Raw genomic sequence first — 7153 nt, 5'->3', positions numbered from 1 at the left:
GCCTACTGTGTTCCAGGCACTGTGCTAAGTGCTGGTGATGCAAAAAGCAAAAAACTCTCTGCCCTCAAAGAGCTCACAGTCTAATGGAGAGACAACAAATGAACAGATTCAGCAGAAAAGTAGCAGGTGAGTTTCAGTATGAGCAAGTGGAAGGTGTGGAACAAGAAAGCTGGGAGCTACTGCAGATCGTTCCTCGAGGATGACCCCAGGATTCTGGGCATCCTCTGGGAGGGCACTGGAAGCAACCCAGAACGTGTTCCAGAGATGTGATACAGCCTCACCTGGAATCCCATGTGCAACTCTGGCCACTGGCCTTGGGGAGAGAGTCCAGAGGGGCAGAGCTGAAGAGGGTCCAGAGGACAGCAGCCAGAATAAGGGGCAGGTTAGCAAAATGCAAATAGCGCTAGATTTGGGAATCAGGAGGCCTAGGCTTGAAACCAGCCCTTGCCCACTACTGTGCCATGTTGGGCAAATCAGTGCCCTTCTCTGGACCTCAATTGCCTCTTCTGTAAAGTGGAGATAATAATCTGAAGTCTGCAGGATTTACGTGAGGATCGACTGAATGGGAAAATGCTTTGTCACCAGAGAGCCCTATATACATGTAATTATTGTTTTGACCACTGGGATAGAGAAGAGATTGGGCTGCCTGGTGAGATGGACCTTTTATTCTGGAGAGACAAAGGTGGAGGCCAAAAAGGGAGACGCATGAGAACCAATTCTCTAAATCCCAGTTTTAGTAGTCCTGATAGCTCAGATTTATGTAGTGCTTCAACATTTACAAAGTGCTTTGGTGTCTTTTTATCTTCACAAAAACCCTAGAAGGTAGGTGCTATTATTATTCCCCATCTTACCATGAGGCCATGCTAAGACACACAGACTCATGGCTGGCAAGTGTCTGAGGTGGGATTTGAACTTCGGTCTTTCTGACTCCCACCCTAGCAGTCTGTCCCCAGCACTTACCTAACTGCTTCTAACAATATAACAGAAGCCTCCTCCCCACCTTCTAGGTAAATTGAAATCCAGGTTTAGAACAAACAAGAGGAAGTTCTATGTCACCCCACAAGGGTTAAATTTATGGAGCTTGTCACCTTGAGAGGAGGTCCAGGCAGAAAACAGAAACAGCTTCAAACAAGGTCAGGAGGAGTTTATGGATGATACTGAACAGAAGGAGGGATATTTGGGCCTATCGAAGAGGAAGCCACATCAGAGTTACTACTGGACTATAGAGGGACTATGGACTGACCTTGTAAATGACTGTATTTAACTGTATGAGGGCCTGTGTACTGAGGGGCGACATTATCCCTGCAGGCCAGAGGTGTCCTCCCTCCCTCCACCCCTGCCAGCCTAGAGATGCAAATTGCCTATTCCTCTCTCCTCAGTCTCGATTTCACTGGATTCCCCTGCCCTTTTCTTCTTCACAGCCCCCACCTCTCTCTTTATTTCTGAAGACGATCTTCCCTCCCTACTCTGCCCCCATGACCTCACCAGGCCCATCAGCACAAAGTGTCTGCCACCCCCTACCATGTGCCGTCTGCCAACAATGGGCAGCCTGCCTGGCAAGGCCCAGGGAGGAATGGAATCTTGTGCCAAGCCCTCCAGTTAATGCTGCTGGCATTGTGCCCTTGCGGCTGCCTGCCCAGACCCAGCTCTACCTCGATGGCTCCCCCAGGCTCCCAGCTCAGGCTGCTGGAAGGACCTAATGCTGAGGTTTAAGGCCTTTGGAGACCATGACCTGAGTGGGACCCAGGAGAAACTGTCTGGATCTGATTGATAGGAGTTTTGCTGGCAGGAGATGGAAAAATATTCACTAACAAAGTGTAGGGGCCTTGGGTCTTTACTGGATTATGTGCTTTGTGGGATTGGGGAAGGGAATGAAGGGGTTAGGCCTAGGGTCCCTGGAGAGTCTGGTATAGTGGCAGAAGCCCTGGATTTGGAGGCAGAGGGCTTGGTATGAATCCTCATTTCCATGCTTCCATCCTTTGCGACCTTGGGAAAGTCATTTCAGTTCTTTAGCCCTCATGTCTTCATCTGTAAAATGAGGGAGTTGAACTAGACAATTTATAAGATCCCCTCCTGCTCCAAACTCTATGAACAATGAAACTGAGAGGCTTGGGAAGATCTCTTCCATTTCTAAAGCCTATTCTTCCTTCCTGGGGCCCTTACCTTAAGGACAGTTCCCTGGGAGCACCATTCTAACTAGGCCCCAGTAGTGTATGCCACTGTACACCATGGACAGCGTCCAGTTCTGTGGTCTAGCACCACAGATAGTTCTCCAGCATTCACAAGCTACGCTTTACTACAGCAGGCAAACAAATTCCCCCTGCTAACCTAATATGCATTCATCTCTCCATATTCCATTGCTGTCTCCTATTACCATTTCACTTACATGCCTGAGTATGAGACGATGCTGATACTACCTACCCTATGCCCCATCACCCTGACCACTATGGTACCATGTTTGTATTAGTAACCAATCTCATTCTTTCTTTCTTTCTTTCTTTCTTTCTTTCTTTCTTTCTTTCTTTCTTTCTTTCTTTCTTCTTTCTTTCTTTCTTTCTTTCTTTCTTTCTTTTTGTAAGGCAGTTAGGGTTAAGTGACTTGCCCAGAGTCACACAGCTAGGAAGTATTATGTGTCTGAGGCTGGATTTGAACTCAGGTCCTCCTGACTCCAGGGCTGGTGCTGTATCCACTGCACCACCTAGCTGCCCTCAACCAATCTCATTCTGCTGGTCTTAGCCAGTGTGATATGAGGGAGTGGAGTCCTACCCCATCTCAAATGGTTAGAAGTGACAGTCTGCTGTGATGTACATGTCCTGGCTCTCAATTTCACCATGTAACCTCAGGCAAGTTTCTTTCCCTTTCTGGGCCTCAGTTTACCCATCTGTAAAATAGGCATGTTGAAATCAGTCTCTAAAGTTCCTTAAAATTACAACAACAAGGGCAGCTAGGTGGCACAGTGGATACAGCACTGGCCCTGAAGTCAGGAGGACCTGAGTTCAAATCCACCCTCAGACCAAACACTTGACACTCACTGTGTGAACCTGGGCAAGTCACTTAACCCCAGTTGCCTTAAAAAAATTATGACAACCTGTGATTCAAATTCCCAGTCAAATTAGGTAATATTTGTAAAAGGTGTTTAGCACAGTGCATGGTACATAATAGGCATTATATAAATGCTTGTTCCCTTCTTTTCATGTTCCCTGGTATCTAGTGGGCTTTACATTACAGGATCACAGAATGTGAGAGTTATAAGAGACTTTAGTGACCATCTACAAAAAAGGAATCCCCATTATAATAAAACCAACAAATGGTCAGCCAGATTTTCTTTGAAGACCTGAAAGAAGGGGATCCCACCCACCACCTTTTCAGGCAGCCCTTCAACTTTGAGATAGCTCTAATTATTAAGCAATGTTCCTAACAAAGAGCCTAACTTTTCCTCTTTGCCTATTTCCCCGCATGGCTCCTGGTCCTGCCCTCTGTGGCCAGACGAAACAAATGTAGTTCCTTCTCCACATGACAGCCCTTCAGATGTTTGAAGACAGTTCTCATGTCCCCCCTGAGACTTTCCTGCTCTGAGCTAAATGTGCTCAGATCCTTCAGCTGGTCCTCATATGTAATGGATGCACAGCCCTTCACTATCCTGCTTGCCCTCCTGCAGAAACTCTTCAGCTTATCTGTCATTCTTACACCACGGTGCCCGTATGTGAACACGGTACTCCAGAATAAAACCTGGTGAGGGTAGAGGACAATGGGACTGTCACCTCCTTTTTCCTGGAAGCTGTGTCCCTCTTGATTCCTTTTCATTGAGGCAGTGGGCACTAGTAACAGCAGAGAAAGAAGGGATTGGGGGATTAGGTTAGGCATCGGCATCTTCAGACCCAGTCCTGATTGCTCAGTAATCTCCCTTCTCACATACTTCCTAGAAGTTTGTAATCCCACTTGGATCATAATGACACCTTCCTAACATAATCCAGTCCAATCCCCTCATTTTATATGTCAGGAAAATGAGACACCCAAAGTGCTTACTTGACTAGCTCAGGGTCATACAGAGAGGAAGGTAGTAGAAGTAGCATTATTCCCTTTTTATGGATGAGGAAGTCAAGGCTAAAAAGTTAAATGACGTCCTCAAGGTCACACTACTACTAACTGTCAGAACCAGAATTCACATCCATATCTTCTGACTTCAGGCTCTTTTCATTATACCAAAGTGCCTATGTCTCATCCTCCATACAAAATTGAACTCCTTGAGGGCAGTAAGGTCTCTTAATAGCTCTGGACCACAATTTTCTCATCTATTGAATGAGATAATAATATCAGATAAGGTTTGAGATCCTTTCCAGCTCTGTAGTCTGTGATTCCTGTTAGGAATAGTTTTATATTCCCAGCCCCAAGTACAGGACCTCCTGTTGTTGTTCAGTTATTTTCAGTCATGTCCAACTCTTCCTGATCCTATTAGGGTTTCCTTGGCAAAGATACTGGAGTGGTTTGCATTTTCCTTCTCTAGCTCATTTTGCAGATGAGGAAACTGAGGCAAACAGCATTAAGTGACTTGCTCAAGGTCATACAGCTAGGAAATGTCTGAGGCCAGAGTTGAATTCGGGTCTTCCTGACTCCATGCCTGGCACTCTGTCTGCTTCATCTACTGCACCACCTAGCTGTCCTTCTTGAATATAATAGGAAGCAGTTAATAAATGTGAGAATGGAATGTTGTACTACTACCAGGAGACTCAAGGAGCCTCTGTGATTTTTCCTTCTCAAATCCCCCTCAGCCTTGTTTCCCCAGGACCAGAAAAAAAATAGTCATCATCATTTTGCACCCTAGAATCTGACTCTCTACTTGGTATCTGCTTCTTCAGCAGGTCAAGACTTGGTTTTGGGGGAGGTGCCACTGCCCAGGATCTGCAGCTGTGGGAAAGGAAAACTATATGGTGAAGTGAAGCCCTAAGGGTCCCCCCCCATAGGGGAGGGAGCTTACCTTAATCTGAACTATGTGAGGACTTGGTAGGGGAGAAGCAAAAACCAACAGAATGGAGAACTTGGCAGAAATCCAGCAAAGCCCCGTGGGCAGCAAGAGGGAGCAATGTGTGATGGGGAACTCAGACACTGGAGCAGTCATGATGAATGGCCTTTGTCATAGCAGCTCAGCTGGGTGGGATAACCATGTCACTTGGGCCAGTCTTAGTCTTATGGCAAAAAAGGGGTGAGGTTTATCTAGACCAGCAGCCTCTTCTGTTCCCAGGACGGGGCTTCCTATGTTGACCCCCTTGATCTCAGTCATATGGCTAAGAGGACCTCTCTCCCTTAACCTTATTTCTTTAGGAAAGAGGGCAGCATGACACTTGGTCAGCCCCTACCTCCCTATTTAATCAGTATATCCTCTAATCTCCTTCCACCTGCATTCCTCCATGATGTAGTTTTAAAAAACCACATTGGGTTCAAATTCCACCTCTGTTTACTTGCTGTGACCTTGGGGCAGCTGGGTGATGCAGTGAATAAAGTGTTAGACCAGTAGGTCAGGAAGACCTAAATTCAAATCCTGCCTCAGATACTTAGTAGCTATGACTCTTTGACTAGTTTACTTATGTGTCCCTAGATAAATCATGTAACTTGTCTGCCTCAGTTTCCTCATCTATAAAATCGGGGTAATAATAGCTGCCTACTCCCAGGATTATTGTGAAGGTAAAATAAAATAATAATTGTAAAGCGCTTTGCAAACCTTAAAGCACTATGTTGTTGATTATGATGATGATGATGATGACGATGACAATGCAGCACATTCCTTCCACTTTCTGGGCCTCAGTATCCTCCTTTTTTGACATGTGGAGCTTGAAATAGATAACCAACAAGATCCGTTCTAGTTCAAAATCCTGTGATCCTCTGAGAGCCAAAAAGCAGAGGAGATGATGTATCTTAAAACAGCCAAGGAACTGGAAGCAGACCCCGGAAGCCTGGGGGCATCTGGGTTCTGTTCTATCTGCACCTTTCCTCCCCGGCCCCATTGCCACCTTAGAAGATCTTCATCCATCCCTTGCTCTTCGCCCCCATTTCCTTCCTGGAAATGGGAAAGCGCATTGTCTTCCAAAGCTTAGGTGGTGCAATGGATAAGAGTGCTAGGCCTGGAGTTAGGAAGCCCTGAATTCAAATCCCTCCTCAGACACTTACTAGCTGTGTGACTCCGGGCAAGTCACTTCACCCCTGTTTGCCTCAGTTTCCTCAACTGTAAAATGAGGATACAATAGCACCTCCCTCCCAGGTTTGTTATGAGGATCAAATGAGATCCTTAGCTTAGCACAGCGCCAGGCACATAGTAGACATTATATAAATGTTATTCATTGTTGTTGCTATTGTTATTATTATTATTATTATTCTCCTTGTCCAGTTAACACTGGTAGGAATACCCACGGCCACCGAGCCAGACCCTAGCTTAGGGGGTCAGGTGAATAGACTCTGCAGTTTTCCTCCAAGGGCTTTGTGTGGGCTAGCAGGTTGGAGAAGTGCCCAGGCCTATAGGGGAGTAGGCTGGAGGCATGGGAGGGGGTAGAAAAAGGAGCTGAGTTTTGGAGTGGGAGTAGAGAGGTAGGAATCTGGGTATGGGATCAAGGTTGGCCGTGGTATTAGGTTCCAGATCGGGGTTGGGAGGTGGTAGGCCTGTAGAGAGGGCTGGGCCTGGTAGGCGGTAAGAAGAGAGGCCGGCTAGGCCATTTCTCCTTCCTATCGCCACCTTTGTGTTTCCCTGAATGAAGTAACTGCTGATCAGCATTTTTTCTCCCACATGCTCATTTTAATAACCAGCTCGGAACCAGCAAGGACATATCTACATCTATTTATCTCTCTCCATCAGAGACACACATCACAGGAGCCAAGAGTAATCCCACTGCCGTTGGCACAGCCAGGCAGGGCAGGGAGGCTGAGGCTGGCAGGGTGGAGGGAGTTCATTCGGTGGCCATCTTGGCAGAAAAGGGCTGATGTCAGTCCCCACAGTAGGCCAGCAAGCGGTGCAGGGAGAGGGGTACCAGGACCTGCCACCCCACCTATCACTGCCTGGTTTTCCTTCTCAATATATGGAATTATAGGGTTGGAGCTGAAAAGACCATCGATAATCACCTAATCCAATTCACCTCATGGTTCAGAAGGAGAAATTTAGATCCAAATT

The 7153-nt window shown here is 46.6% G+C and overlaps 1 protein-coding gene across 3 annotated transcripts in view; it reads left to right on the top strand.

The window, feature by feature from the left end:
• The window catches only part of UNC5A (unc-5 netrin receptor A), a 104136-nt gene that overhangs the window by 28812 nt on the left and 68171 nt on the right, over positions 1-7153 (top strand). The window lies entirely within an intron of this gene.

Source organism: Phascolarctos cinereus, unplaced genomic scaffold (assembly GCF_003287225.1).
Source record: "Phascolarctos cinereus isolate Bilbo 61053 unplaced genomic scaffold, phaCin_HiC Scaffold_2;HRSCAF=192, whole genome shotgun sequence".
Taxonomy (NCBI): domain Eukaryota; kingdom Metazoa; phylum Chordata; class Mammalia; order Diprotodontia; family Phascolarctidae; genus Phascolarctos; species Phascolarctos cinereus.
The sequence above is the reverse complement of the archived record's forward strand: the minus strand, read 5'-3'. Positions and strand labels throughout refer to the sequence as shown.